General features: G+C 43.6%; 1 protein-coding gene across 2 annotated transcripts in view; it reads left to right on the top strand.

Annotated features, from left to right (window-relative positions):
- PRAG1 (PEAK1 related, kinase-activating pseudokinase 1) overlaps positions 1 to 14038 on the top strand; it is a 140757-nt gene that overhangs the window by 84199 nt on the left and 42520 nt on the right. The window contains exon 1 of one of the 2 annotated variants that reach the window (XM_023506585.2): positions 10132 to 10386. The exons of the other annotated variant lie outside the window; for it this stretch is intronic. The gene's annotated coding sequence lies outside the window, so the exon portion shown is untranslated. Of the gene's footprint in view, positions 1 to 10131; positions 10387 to 14038 lie in introns of those variants that run through there. 2 annotated transcript variants of the gene reach the window in all.

Raw genomic sequence — 14038 nt, 5'->3', positions numbered from 1 at the left:
AACGGAATCTTCTTGTTTGAAGAACCCACGATCTCTCTAAGCAGCCCACTCCACCTCTGGGCAGCTCTTCCAAATAGGAAGCTTTTCCCTGGTACTAAACCTAAAACGGCCTCCTTGTGGCTCCCCCAGCTTCACCTCTTGCTCCTGGTTCTGCCCTCTGGGGTCAAAACAAACAAGACCCCTCTGGGGTCTTCAATACAGGGTTTCTTCCCCATCCCAGGCTTCTCTTTTCCAAGCTTGCCCTTTAACTAGTCCTCATATGTCATGGACTCCAAAGCCCTTCCTCAGACTAGTTGCCCTTCTCTGAACTTTCTCCACTTTCTCAATGTCATTCATAAACCTCAGTGCAGAGAGCTGAAAATGATACCCCCAAAGAGGACCTTCATCTCCTGCCTCTCTAAATGCAGCCCCAGACTTAGGAATATTCTGTAGAAACAACTTAACCAATGGCTCTGAAGGGGTGCAAGAGGGAGGAAATGTAGGCGTATGCAGGGTATAAATGTCCATGCTGAAAATTTAACAATTGGCTTTTATGAACTAATTCAAGTGCTCTGGCTCTGCCGCACCCTTGCTCGGATTCCATTACCTTTCTTGCCTGCCACATCACACAGCTGACTCATCTGTAGTTTGTAGTCCACTCAAACCCCCAAATATTTTTCAGAACATCTGTCTAGTCATGTCTCCTCAATCTTCTGTTTGAAAAGTGGAGCTTTTATATCCAAGTGTGAGAATTAAAATTTATCCCTATTGAGTTCTTCTAATTAGATTTAACCCGATGGGCTATTTAGTCCATATCCTTTTGGGTCCTGACTCTGTTGCCCATTGTGTCAATCATCCCTTGCCATTTGATGGAATTTACAAATCCAATGAGCACTTTTTTCTAAGTCATTGATAAAAATGCTAAATATCACAGATTTGAGCCTCCACTCTCATAGAACCATTAACAAGGGCTCTCTACTTTGAGTCTGAGTGATCAATGAGATCTAAACTCATCTAATTGCTGTCTGATTCAAATTTCTTTATCTTCTCTACAAGAACATCATGAGAGGGTTAGAATTCTGGACTTAAAGTCAGGAAGACTTAGAGTCAGCTCAGGAACTTAATGGAACCCTATGTGCAGCACCCAAGCTTCTGGGTCTCAGTTTCCTCATCTGTGAAATGAAGGGCTTGGACTCTGTGACCTTTATTATCCCTTCCAGCTCTGAATTTATAAGTCTAGGATCTTCAAATCTAAGTAATCTCTATCTGCCACATTTCCTTCTCCTACTAATTAAGTCATCTTGTCCAAACAGGTATAACTTGTGTGTGAGGAAGCCAGGCTGACTGTAATCACTTCTTCTTTCCTTTCTACATGTTTGCCAACCATCTTTTTAATGGCTATTTCTAGAAGTTTCCTAGGAATTGCAAAGTCACTGGCCTGTTGATTCTGACTCTTTCCTTTTTTGAAAATTAGATCAACATTTCCTTTTCCCCCCAGTCCTGTTTTCCACAAGCTTTGAGATGTCCCTGACAATGGTTCAGCTATTCTATTTGCCATTTCTTTTGGGATCCAAGAATATAGTTTTCCTGGGCCAAGATACTTGAATTTACCATGGTAACTAGGGATTGTCTTACTTAACTTGAGTATCACCTCCCTATTAGTCACTTTTGTTCCATCTTTCTTTTTTGCAGAACAAATAGAAAACAACATGAGAATTTGCCATTTTCTCTTCCCCATTATCAACTACTATTGTTCCATCCACTCCGATTCAAGGTCCTATCTCTTCTTCAAGGCTACTTTTTCCCTCAATTTGACTAAAAAATAAAATGAGCCTTATTTTGTTATCCTTAGATTCTCTCACAAGCATCAACTCCATCTGAGCCTTTTTAGTATTTCCAACACAATTTAGTTCCAGGCTCTCCTATTTATCTTCTGTTTCTTGAACTTGTTTCCATCTCCTGAAGATTTATTTTACAAATCTAAGTCAAATGGGGATACACTAGAAGTCTTCCCAATAAGATCAAGAGTGAAGCAATGATATCCATGATCATCATTATTACTGAATGTTGTAATCAAAATATTAGCTATGGCAAGATAAGGGGGAAAATGAAGGAATAAGAATAAGTAATGAGGAAACAAAACAATCACTCTTTATAGATGATATGATGGTATATATAGAGAATCCAGGAAAATCAACTTAAAAAACTAGCTAGAACAATTAATAACTTTAGGAAAGTTGCAGGATGTAAAATAAAACCACATAAATGATCAACATTTCTGTGTAATAGCAACAAAATCCAGCAAGAAGAGATTAAAAAAAATCCCATTTACAATAACTGTAAGGGACAGCAAGGTGTTACATTGGATAGATGACCAATCCTGAAATCTTCCTGATTTCCAATCCAACCTCAGACAATTACTAGCTGTGTGACCCTAGGCAAGTCACAACTCCAATTGCTTCAGTAAATAAATAAGTAAAATGATTGCAGAGAGTATAATATACTTGGGAATCTACTTGCCAAAGCATATTCATATTCTATGAACACAATTACAAAACATTTTCACACAAATAAAGACAAATCTAAACAATCTGAGAAATATTAATATTAGTATAATAAAAATATAATTAATAGTTTAATTTTAACAAGTATAAAATACAGAAATATATTAATATAATAATATAGTACATATTACATATAGCATATATGCAGTATATATTATATATTATATATAATTTTATATAGTTTATATTATATATAATAATATATAGGCAGAATGGTCAAAGAATATGAACAGGATATTTTCAGAGAAAGAAATCTAAACTATAGATACTCAATGAAAAAACACTCTGCATCACAATTAAAACAACTCTGGGGTATCTTCTTATACTCACCAGTTGACAAAGTTGTCTGAAAAAAAAAAAGAAAGAAAGAAAAATGACACATCCTGGAGGGATTGAAGGGAAATGGGTACATTAATGAATTGTTAGTAGAGCTATAAACTCATCCTACCATTTTGCAGAACAATTTGAAATTATGCTCCAAAGACTATAAAACCGTATATATCTTTTAACCTAGCAAAATCACTGCAAGATCTATACTCCAAAGAGATCAAAGAAAAAGAGAAAGACCCTAAATGTACAAAAGTTTTTATAGCAGTTTTTTTTGTGTGTGTATGGTGGCAAAGAATTAGAAATTGAGACCATACCCATAAATTGGAGAATAGTTAAACAAGTTGTGGTGTATGATTTTGATGGATATTATTGTATTGTAATAAATGATGTGGGAAACCTGGGAAACCCTGGGTTTTCAGGTTTCAGAAAACCCTGGAAAGACATATATAACTGATCTAGAATGAAATAAGCAGAACCAGGAGAACATTGTATGCAATAACAGTAATATTATAGCAATGATCAACTATGACCTAGCTTCTCTGATCAGTACAGTGATTCATACAATTCCAAAAGACTCATGATGAAAACATGTTATCTACTATAGAGAGAACTGATCAACTGTGAGTACAAATTGAGACATTTCTTTTTCTTTGGAGGAGGGATATTTTTGATCAGGATGGTACGATATGGCTAATATAATATGAAAATATATTTTGCATGACTTTCCATGTATAATAGGTATAATATTTTACTTTCTCAATGAGGTAGATGAAGGGAGACAATATGGAACTAAACATGTTTAAAATAAATAGTTTGGGGTAAAAAATAATTTTTAAAACTAATGGTTAAAAAAAATTAAAGATAAAGAAACAAAGTCTAGATGATTTGATGAGTTCCTTGTGTATCCACATGAGTCTCTTCAGACAAATTCAATTTATTTCTTCTCACTGGATTTATTTTCTACAGTGTCTTCAGAATTTTATTCTGAAGTTGCAAGTTGAAGGAAGGAATCTTCTGCAAAGGTAACTTGTGAGTGAGTCCCTTCCAAAATGGAAGACAGCATGAGGTAAGGGACCATTGTTGGAAACGATAAGACAAGAATTTGGGACAGGGAGCAATCCACTTAAGTGGGGAAGTCTAAAGTATGTAAAGTGGAAGAGTCAGAGATATGTCTTGAAAAGTAAGGCTAGGTTTAAACAAGGGAATTCCAAAATCAAAAGTTTATCTTTCTGGCTCAATAGATAGAGTGTTAGACTTGGAGTCAGGAAATCCTATGTCCTCAAATACTTACTAGTTATGTGATCTTTGAAAAGCCATTTATCTTCTTTCCGACTCAGTTTCCTCAAATGAAAAAGGGGTATAATAATAGCTCCTACAGAGATTAGTGTATTGATATGTGCTAATATTTATAAAAGTAGTTAGCATAGTGCTCAGCACATAGTAAATTCTTGATAAAATATTTATTTATTTCCTTTATTAGGCAAGGGGAGAATACCTGGACTTTTTTTTTTAATAGAGGAATGATATTTAATTCAATTGAAAAAATATTTGTGCCAGCCATTGGGCTAGGCTTTAGGAATACAATGACCAAAAAATGAAATATACTCCTCAAGGAGTTTTCATTATATCAGAAAATAAGCATTTATATAGCACCTACTATGTGCCAGGCAGCACTTTTTATTTGTTTGTTTTACAAATATTACCTGAATTTAATCTTTATAGCCACCCTGGGAGGTGGTTGCTATTATTATCCACATTTTACAGTTGAGAAAACTGAGGGAAACAAAGGCAAACACAGCAAATAAGTGTCTGGCCAGGATTTAAATTCAGGTCTTCTTGACTTCAGTTTCAGACTTTTTTCCATTACCTCATCAGCTATAAGAGTAAACAACATGGCTATAGAAAATGAAAGATAAAATATGTACTGTCAAAACACCTTGATACTATCATTGTCCTCTATGGTTGTGTACCAATCTGCCAGAATAAAAACAAACAGGCTTTATTTAATCTGTTATTAACCTAATATTCATACTTTTTCTCCCCCCCCCTTAGGTATTATCATTATTTCTATCTTATTTTTATTAAAGTTTTTTTTTTTTTTCAAAACATATATATGTTTAGATTTGAGTCTGTGTGTTCAAGGGGAGAATGTGACTGAAGATTGGGATAACTACTGGAATGTTTGTTTGTCATCTTTGCTATATTAGTGTGATCTAACTATGAAAAATAAATATTACTCTATCCAAAAAAAACCCAAAACATATATATATATATGGATTTAATAGTATTTTGTTTCCAATTATATGCAAAGACAATTTTGAACATTCATTTAAAATTTTTTAAAAGTTCAAATCATCTCTCTCCCTCTCTCACCACCCCCTTCCCTAAAAAAGTTAACAATTTGATACAGAACATATACATGTACAATCATGTAAAATACATTTCCATATTAGTTATGTTGTGAAAGAAACAGGCCAAAAGAAAAGAATCGTGAAAATAGTATGTTTCAATCAGCATTCAGACTTTCATCAGTTCTTTCTCTGCAGACGGATAATTTTCTATCATAAATCCTTCAGGACTTGGATAATTGAACTGCTGAGGAGAACTAAGTCAATCATAATCCATCACTAAACAATGTTACTATAACTCTATACAATATTCTCCTGGTTCTTGCTCACTTCACTTCACATCAGTTTAATCCATGCCTTTTTTAGTTTAAAGAGATGTTCAAACCTACACAGTAATCCATGCCCTTCAATGCAACTCAGGAATATTTTTAGGAATCTTGAACCAGGTAAAGGTCACAACGTGTAAAAATAGAACCAGAGCTATCATAGTATTGTTGAGTGAGCAGAAACTCTCCTCTCCCTGGGGAGAGCTGCAGAAAAGATCTTAATCCTTTCTCAGTGGAGAAGGGTGAAAGACAACATTGATCACTTAAAAATAAAAGTAAAATGTAATCATCACTCTTAATCCACTTCCCTAAGAAAGACCTAAGACTCATTTTTTTTTAACTGGGCCTTTTCCTAGTGTCTGGAAAGGGCCTGAATTGTTGTTTCTTAAAATTTCTAGAGAAACTAAAAAAAAGTTTGTAACATGCTTCCAGAGTATGAAATCATTTTTTCTATTAAACCTTTTTAATTTTCAAAACATATGCATGAATAATTTTTCAACATATGCATGAATAATTTTTCAACATTAACCCTCTCAAAACCTTGTGTTCCAATTCCTCCCCCCTTCTCTCCACTCCTTACCCTACATAGCAAGTAATCTAATATATGTGAAATCTAATACATGCATACATATTTTTTCAATTATCTTGCTGAACCAGAAAAATCACACCAAAAAGGAAAAGAAAATGAGGCAAAATAATATCTGTAGGTAAAGACAGCAGAGAGGATACCCAGTCAGATCTACTTCAGATAGGCTGATTGAGTTACTGTCAGAAGGATGAGGGTTCATGTCTTGCCTCAAACACTAGTTGTGTGATCCTGAAACTTAACTTCTGTCGGGTCTCATTTCTCTCATCTGGAAATGGGAATAATTAATAGCCCTCTTCTCCTCCCCCACCCCAACCTGAGTTGTTGTGATGATCAAATAAGGTATTATTTTTAAAGTACTTAGTACAGTGCCTGGCACATAGTAGGTGCTATGCAAATGCTAGCTGTTTTTGAGAGTAATGAGCATAGAAATGATAATTAAAAGCCATGGATGCAGAGTATCTCCAAGAGACTGTGTAGAAGGAAGCAAGACTATAGCTCAAGCTGGAGCTTTGGAGCTCACAGAAGTAGGAAGAAGTTGTTGATACCAATTAAAAAGGAACAGTCAGAGAGGGGAAAGAACCAGATTATGTATATCTCAAAGGAGAGGTTGCTTTAGGAAAAGGAAGAGGAGACCTATGTAAGAAGTCAAAAAGAATAAGCAATCATTTTTGTTGCTGTAGCTGACTCTCTGTGAGATTTTCTTGGCAGAGATACGGAAATGGTTTTGCCATTTCCTTCTCCAGTTCATTTTACAGATGAGGAAATTGAGATAAGCAGAAGTAAGTGACTTGCCCAGGGTCACACAGCTAGATTGGATTTGAACTCAGGAAGATGAGCCTTTCTGACTCCTAGCCTGGTGCTCTAGCCACTGCAGCACCATCTAGCTATTCCTAAAGATGTCACTGGATGTGGCCTTTAAGAGATCATTTGCAGTATTGGTGAGAGCAGTTTCATTTGAGTAATGAGGTCTAGCTGAAAAGTAGATCTGAGTGGGGAATGAAAACCATGTTTAGGCAGCTTTTAAGAATTTGGCTGTGAAAAGGAAGAGAGATTTAGGACAGTGGCTAGAGGTGACTGTAGCATCTCCTAAAGATCTCTTGAGGGCATGTAGAACCAGATCATTGTATACTGCAATAGCAAGATTATATAATGATCAATTGTGATGGACATGGCTCTTTTCAACAATGAGATGGTTCAGGTCAGTTCCAATGGTCTTGAAATGAAGAGAGCCATCTACACCTAGAGAGAAGATTGTGGGGACTGAGTGTGGATCACAACATAGTATTTTCACTTTTTTGTTGTTGTTTGCTTCTTTTGTTTTCTTTGTGAAAATATGTATAGAAGAATTGAACGCGTTTAATATATATTGGATTACTTGCCATCTAGGGGAGGGGGTGGGGGAAAAGGGGGAAATTTGGAACACAAGGCTTTATAAGGCTTAATGTTGAAAAATTATCTGTGCATATGTTTTGAAAATAAAAAACTTTAATTACAAAAAAAAAGATCTTTCCAGGTCAGGGCACTTATAAGCAATGGTATGTGGAATAATGGCAAGGTCCATGGATGAGACTTGGCTGGATATATATCTTTGGTGTAATAAGAGGTTTGGGCTTTCAAGAGAAGAGGACAGTGTAGAGTTCACTAAATTGGTTCACCAAAAAGTCAAGATGGAAGGAGAGAATTCTTTTTTTTTTCCTTGTATGAATGAATCCTTGTAAAACCTTGTGTTCCTATTCCCCCCCACCTTCTCTATCTCTCCCCAGATGGTACACAACCCAATATATGATAAACATGGTAGAAATATATACTAAATCCAATATATGCATACATATTTATACAATTATCTTGCTACACAAGAAAAATCAGATCAAACAGGAAAAAAAATAAGAAAGAAAAGAAAATGCAAGCAAACAACAGCAAAAAGAATGAAGATGCTAAATTGTGATCCACATTCAGTTTGTACAGTCCTCTCCTCCTGTGGATGGCTTTCTTCATCACAAGATCATTGGAACTAGTCTGAATCATCTCCTTGTTGAAGAGAGAATTGATCATCATATAATCTTGTTGCTGGTTACAATGAACTCCTGGTTCTACTCAGTTCATGTAACTCTTTCCAGGTCTCTCTGAAATCATGCTGCTGGTCGTTCCTTACAGAACAATAATATTCCATAATATTCATATACCATAATTTATCCAGCCATTCTCCAACTGGTGGGCATCCACTCAAGTTTCCCATTTCTTGCCACTACAACAAGGGCTGCCACAAACAGGTGGCCAAGTATTTCAGAGAACACAGGGGAAGGCCTGTGCTGTGTTTGGTTGAAACCATTCTTTGGGATGGAGAGTAGAAGGGATGGAATAAGGAATCCGGAGTAGGTTGGGAATGAGATTTAGATATGATCCACAGGAGTTCAACGTATCTAGTATGTGAAGGGTATGACCAGGGATATGAAGAGCCAATGTTGTGTGAACAGCACCCCTCTTCTTCTCAAAGGACAAAAGTACAGTATTAGAAGGGAGCTACAAGATCAGATTAAAGGCTACTTCACTGCTTTTCCCACCGAAGGCTGGAGATTGTCCTAATCTCCAGAAGGAAGTCTCACTCCCCACCAACTTTCCTCTTCTTCCCTAAAAGGACAGGAGAGAAAGAGGCAGAAAACATGAGGTCAAAGGAAAGATTGGTGAAGGAAAGTGAAAAATCTGGGGAGTGGGATCCTAGAGTTGGTAAACCAGAAGTTTGGAGGAGGGACAAGCTTAAAGGGGCAGAGGATGAATTCTTGACATGGAAGACATTTGAGGGACATCACAGAAAAGCTGACCATCATGAAGTTATAGAAATGGAGCAAAAGACCTATTTCAATGGAGAGAGAACTTAATATCTGAACCCACGGGCCAGATTCCGTGGACGAAAAAAGATGGTGGAGAGAAAGGTGGTCCAGGACAGAAATTTGGGGAATGATCACACTTGGGAGTATGGAGATGAATCATGACTGAGTGAAGGGGGCTGAGAAGGAGCCCTCCTTCAGGAAGGCAGAAACATTGTCAGCAGAGCATTGCCCGCAGGAAAGCAGAGAAGTGGCTGGTCAGTAAGAAGGGGTGAGCAACTGTGGAGTTATAATTGCAAGGATGTCAGTGAAGACTTGGAATGACATTTCCAAGTCCAAAGGCGGTAATTAGGGAGGAGAGGAATGCTGTGATTCTGGACAAAGGATACAAGAGGGGAGCAAGGTAAAGAGGATCACTGTCCCTTTGCTGGCTCTTTCCATCACCCAGAGAGGCCGGACCTGGCCTTTGCAGCAATCAGAACTGGGAACCCCTCATGTAACCTGCCAGAAGTGGTTTGGGTTTTTTGCCCTCTTTTATTCTGTGTGCAAATCCTGCCCTAAAACTGTCTATGACAGCAAGCCAGGCTTCCCTGGAGCCCACAGCACCTGCCATTCCTCCCAGCTCTAGATCTAGTATCCTGTGCGTGAACTTGGACCAGCCCCCTTCTCTTTCTGAGCCTCAGTTTCCTCAGCTGTAAAGGGCGGGCTTGTGGAGGACCCTTCAGGCCCTAGCTCTTCCAGGCTGTGACGCTGGGCTCGCTTCCAAAGCTCCTTTGCCCCCTTCAGCCCACCCCGCACCGGACCTCTCCAGGCCGACCTGACTTTCTGCGGAGCACAGCGAGGAGCGCGGCTGGCTCGCGCAAAGTTACGGGAGATGGAGGGGGCCGCGAGCTCGACCCCGGGCACCCCAGAGGGGTCAGCCTGGACTTCGGGGTGCTGGGGGGCAGACTCCGGCTGCCAGGTGTGCTTCTGGATTCTTGCCCGACTGCTGGCGCGAAGGGGACTGCGGCGGGGATTGGGGAGGTCCGGAGAGGGTCCGAGGGGGCGCTGCCCCGGGGCTGTCTGCGGCCCCGGAGGGTCCGAGGGGCGGGGGCGGTCCCGGCAGGATCCGAGGGGGCGGGGCGGGGCCGAGCGAGGCGGTCCGAGGGCGGGGGCGTTCGGGGGCGGGGCGGTACGCGAGCTGGCCCGGGAGGCTGGGGCTCCGGCCCGGTGCGAGTGCACGCGGCGGCTGCAGTAGCGGCGGGGCTGCCTCCCCCCGGGGCTCTCACACTCACACGCGGGCACACACGCGCTCACACTCACGCGGGCACACGCGCGCCTGCGCGCCCCGGGAACAATGCCCCCGGTGTCCCGGCCGGGGGCTCGGCGGGGCTGGGGTCCTGCCTGCGCTCGGCTGGTCCCGGGATCCGGAGGCGGCGGCTGCAGGTGAGTCTCCGAGCTACGCGGGAGAGGGGAGCTCCGGCCACAGTCAGGGAAACTGAGGCAACCGTGAACCCTTGGGGTGGGAGCCCGCCGCCTAATCCGGGAGCTGAGAAGCTTGGGGGTGGGGAGGGGGCGTTCCCAGGGTCCGGGGAGACTCTCCCGTAGGCCTGCAGAAAGGCGCCGGGGAGGCACAGGCGCCGAGGCTGTGGCCACTGCCAAGATCGGGGCTCCCACCCCCCGAGACCTGCAGGGGTCTGGAACCTCAGAGGTCAGCCCCTTAACAGAGGAGGAAACTGAGGCCCAGGCATAGTCAAAGAGAATTAAGAGCATGGGGTGGGTGGGTCACATACAGTTAGGAAATGTCTAAAGAGGGCCTTGAACCCGAGGCCCCTTGGGTCCAAGTCCATTGCTTTAGCCATTGTGCCATCTTGCCTTTCCACCATGCCCCATCCTGGATCTCAGTTTTCCTGAGTCCTGAATCTTGTTTGAGCGGGCTCCCTTCCATTGTGCAAACACTGAGCCCAACTTGGGGTGCAGAGAGCGCCTCGCCTGCCCTGGAGATTTCCACCTCCAGGAGGAATGCTCACAAATCCATTCAATGAAACGGATATACAACAAAATGAAAATACCCAGGGAGGGACACTTCAGGGTCAGGCAGAGGGGTCCCAGGGAAATTAGGGTAGGCAGGCTCACCCGAAAAGCATCCCTCTAGCAGAGAGCCGCACTGGAGCAGAGAGCTGCACTGGATGGAGAGAGATTGGAGGGTTGGGGACCCTGGAGACCAAAGAGAAGCAAAGAGATGGAGGTGGGAAATTACCAGCAAACTCTGGCAGCTCCATTCAGGCAGGAGTAGGGAGGGAGTAGATTCAGGGGAAATAGCTTGAGATAAGGTCTTCGGGGAGGGGGAAGCTCACGCCCTGTATGGAACCTTTGGCTCAGAGCCTTTTCAGGCTCCAATCTGGTCAGCAGAGCTCCCTTCAGCTGCGGGGGGGGGGGGGAAGAGCTCAGCAAGAATTTCTGGGTCTCCCCACTCTCCCTTTGCTTTGTGAGTGGGTCCTGGGAAGGGCAGGAGGGATGGTGTGGGGGACCAGTCAGTAAGTAGCTCCCCCCCATCCCTGCCTCATCACAGTTCCTGAGCTTGCCTCACTCTATACTTTGATTCCACCCAGTTTCACAAAGGAGAAAACTTGAGGTTCAGTGTCTGGCCCCCTGTCTGGTAGCCAGCAGGTCACAAAAGTCCCAGGCTGCTAGAGGCCTTGCCTGCAGAGTTGGGGGCTGCAGACTGCGCCAGCCCAGCCATGTGCTTTTAATTGCCCATATAACTTTGGTGGGTTGTTGGGGTTTTTTCCCTGAACCCCACGGAATTGCCACAAGAGACCTTGAAGATTTTTTGTTTATTTTTGGTGTGTGAATGGGGGTGGGGATCCTGCAGGGTTAGATTGCAGGGGGTGTTCCGCGACATTCCTGCCTGGAGATTAGATTACCCGGGGCAGAGAAAAGCTTCTGCAGCCCCATGGGACCATCATGACTTGACTTGTCCCTCCCCCAGCCCCGGTGGAAGGCTGTCACTTCCTCCATAACTCACCCAGGCCAGCTGGGGGGTGTGGAAATGCAGACATACATATACTTCCCCCAGATGGGAGTGCTTTCCTGGGCAGACACCTAGCCTGCCTGGCCCGGCTTGGCTTGGCCAGGGGGTCTGGCGCTTCATTTTGTCTTGACTTGACTTCTGCAGGGAAATTGGTTCTTTAAACTCTAGGGTAGGGTCTGGGGAACTTGGTCAGCTGCTGCTTGTCTCTGCCTGAGGCAGTCTTCCCGTGACAGTATCTGGATCTCTGTCCCACTGAGGGACTCCCCCGGACTTCACTAGTGACCCTTCAAACCAAGAGCCCTCCTGTGGAGACCCCGAAAACCTCTCAGAGCTTTGGACCTAAAAGGCTGCTCATAGAATGGGCTCCTCTTCCTCCTCAGCCTCCCTGCCTCCCTCCCACTGCCAAGGGGGCCTTGCGTAATTCTGAAGCCTCCTCTCTCCTCAGAGGTATGGAATGTGGGCTGGCAAGGTGCCGGCCTTCACAGGTTAGCTGGAGCGGGCCGAGGCTGAGCCGGTAACCCAGGCTTCCCCGGGTAGCATCTGAGCAGCAGCCAGCCACGGCCAGAAAGGACGAGAGACCTCGTATTTTATATGTGAGGAAACTGAGGCACCGAACTTAAGAGAGGTTGCCCAACTAGCAGGTGTGGGAGATGTGAGAATATCATTGTTGTCATGGACACCAGGTGCCAGGAGAGTCTCAGAAGAAAGGATTGCAGGAAGGCAGGAGAGCCGGGACTTGGGCAGAAACTCATCCTCGGAATGCCTTCCTTGGAGAGGAAGCAAGCCCGGGCTAAGTTAGGAGGGTAGCTCCTCCCGCTGTCTACTGTACGTGCCACCTGGGTGGTGTATCAGGGCAGCAGAGGGAGGCCCTGAGAAAGAACTTTCTCTGTGCCACTGTGAAAAATCATGATAGCTAACATTTATATGGCACCTACTATGTGCCATGCACTGCATGAATTAAGCACCTCATGCAGCATCTCATTTGATCCTTACAATAATACCAGGAGGTAAATGCTATTTTTATCCCAGTTTTACAGATGAGGAAATGGACAAACAGGCTAAGCGACTTGACCGGAATTATACAGCTAGCATAGTCCAAGGCTTAAACTTTTAAAATTTGTGACCCCTTTTTGTCTGAGAAATTTTTATACAACCCTGGCTATTTAGATATATAAAATAGGTATAAGAATCAAGCATTTACTGATAATAAATCATAATTTTACAACTCCCCCATTCAGTTATGTGATGCCATATGTTTAACCCACAGTTTAGGCAGCATTTGAACTCCGGGCTTCTTGACTTCAGGTCCAGAATTATCTGCTTCAACTCCACCTAGCTGTAGATAGGACAGGGTTGGCTGATCCAGGGGCTTCCCGAGAACCAGGTGGCAAATTTGACCTTGTCAGTTCCCCCTACTCCCATTCATTAAACTGCAGGGGTTCCCAATCACCTCTGGGATCAAATACAAACTCCTTGGCTCGGCATTCAAAGCTCTTCATGAGCTGCCTCCTTGCCTCTACCTTTCCTGTCTTTTCCTACCCTGATCCTCCTGTGAACCCTAGGAACCAGGGACGCTGCCCAGCCTGCTCATCTCCTGCCCCCATGTCCCTGATGCCCGGAATGCCCCCTGCCTTTCTCAGTCCTCCTCAAGGCTAGGGCCTTCCCTCCTTCCCTCCCAGTGAGACTATCAGCAGTTCATCTTGTCCAGAGCTCGGGACACATGGTTGGTTACAGGCGGTCTCCCCCACTGGATTGTGAGTTTGTCCAGGGCAGGGAGTGTCTCCGCCCCCCCCCCCCCCCCCCCCCCCCCCCCCCCCCCCCCCCCCCCCCCAATTACTATGTAATGCCTTGTCCAGTGCACAGGCTGACTTTAATCAACAATCCCATACTCGTTTTGGTACCGGGTCAGCCCAGCTGTCCAGAGGAGGGGGGGGTCTGGCCCCCCCAGGAGACCCTTGTGTTGCACGGAACAGGCTGGAGGTGGTCAGGGCTGAGCAGGGGTCATCCCTGAGGGTTGTGGCTAGGAGTTTGCCCCCCCTGCAGAGTGAGTTCTATGGAGCTGTC

This window comes from Sarcophilus harrisii, chromosome 6 (assembly GCF_902635505.1).
Source record: "Sarcophilus harrisii chromosome 6, mSarHar1.11, whole genome shotgun sequence".
Lineage (NCBI taxonomy): Eukaryota > Metazoa > Chordata > Mammalia > Dasyuromorphia > Dasyuridae > Sarcophilus > Sarcophilus harrisii.
The sequence above is the reverse complement of the archived record's forward strand: the minus strand, read 5'-3'. Positions and strand labels throughout refer to the sequence as shown.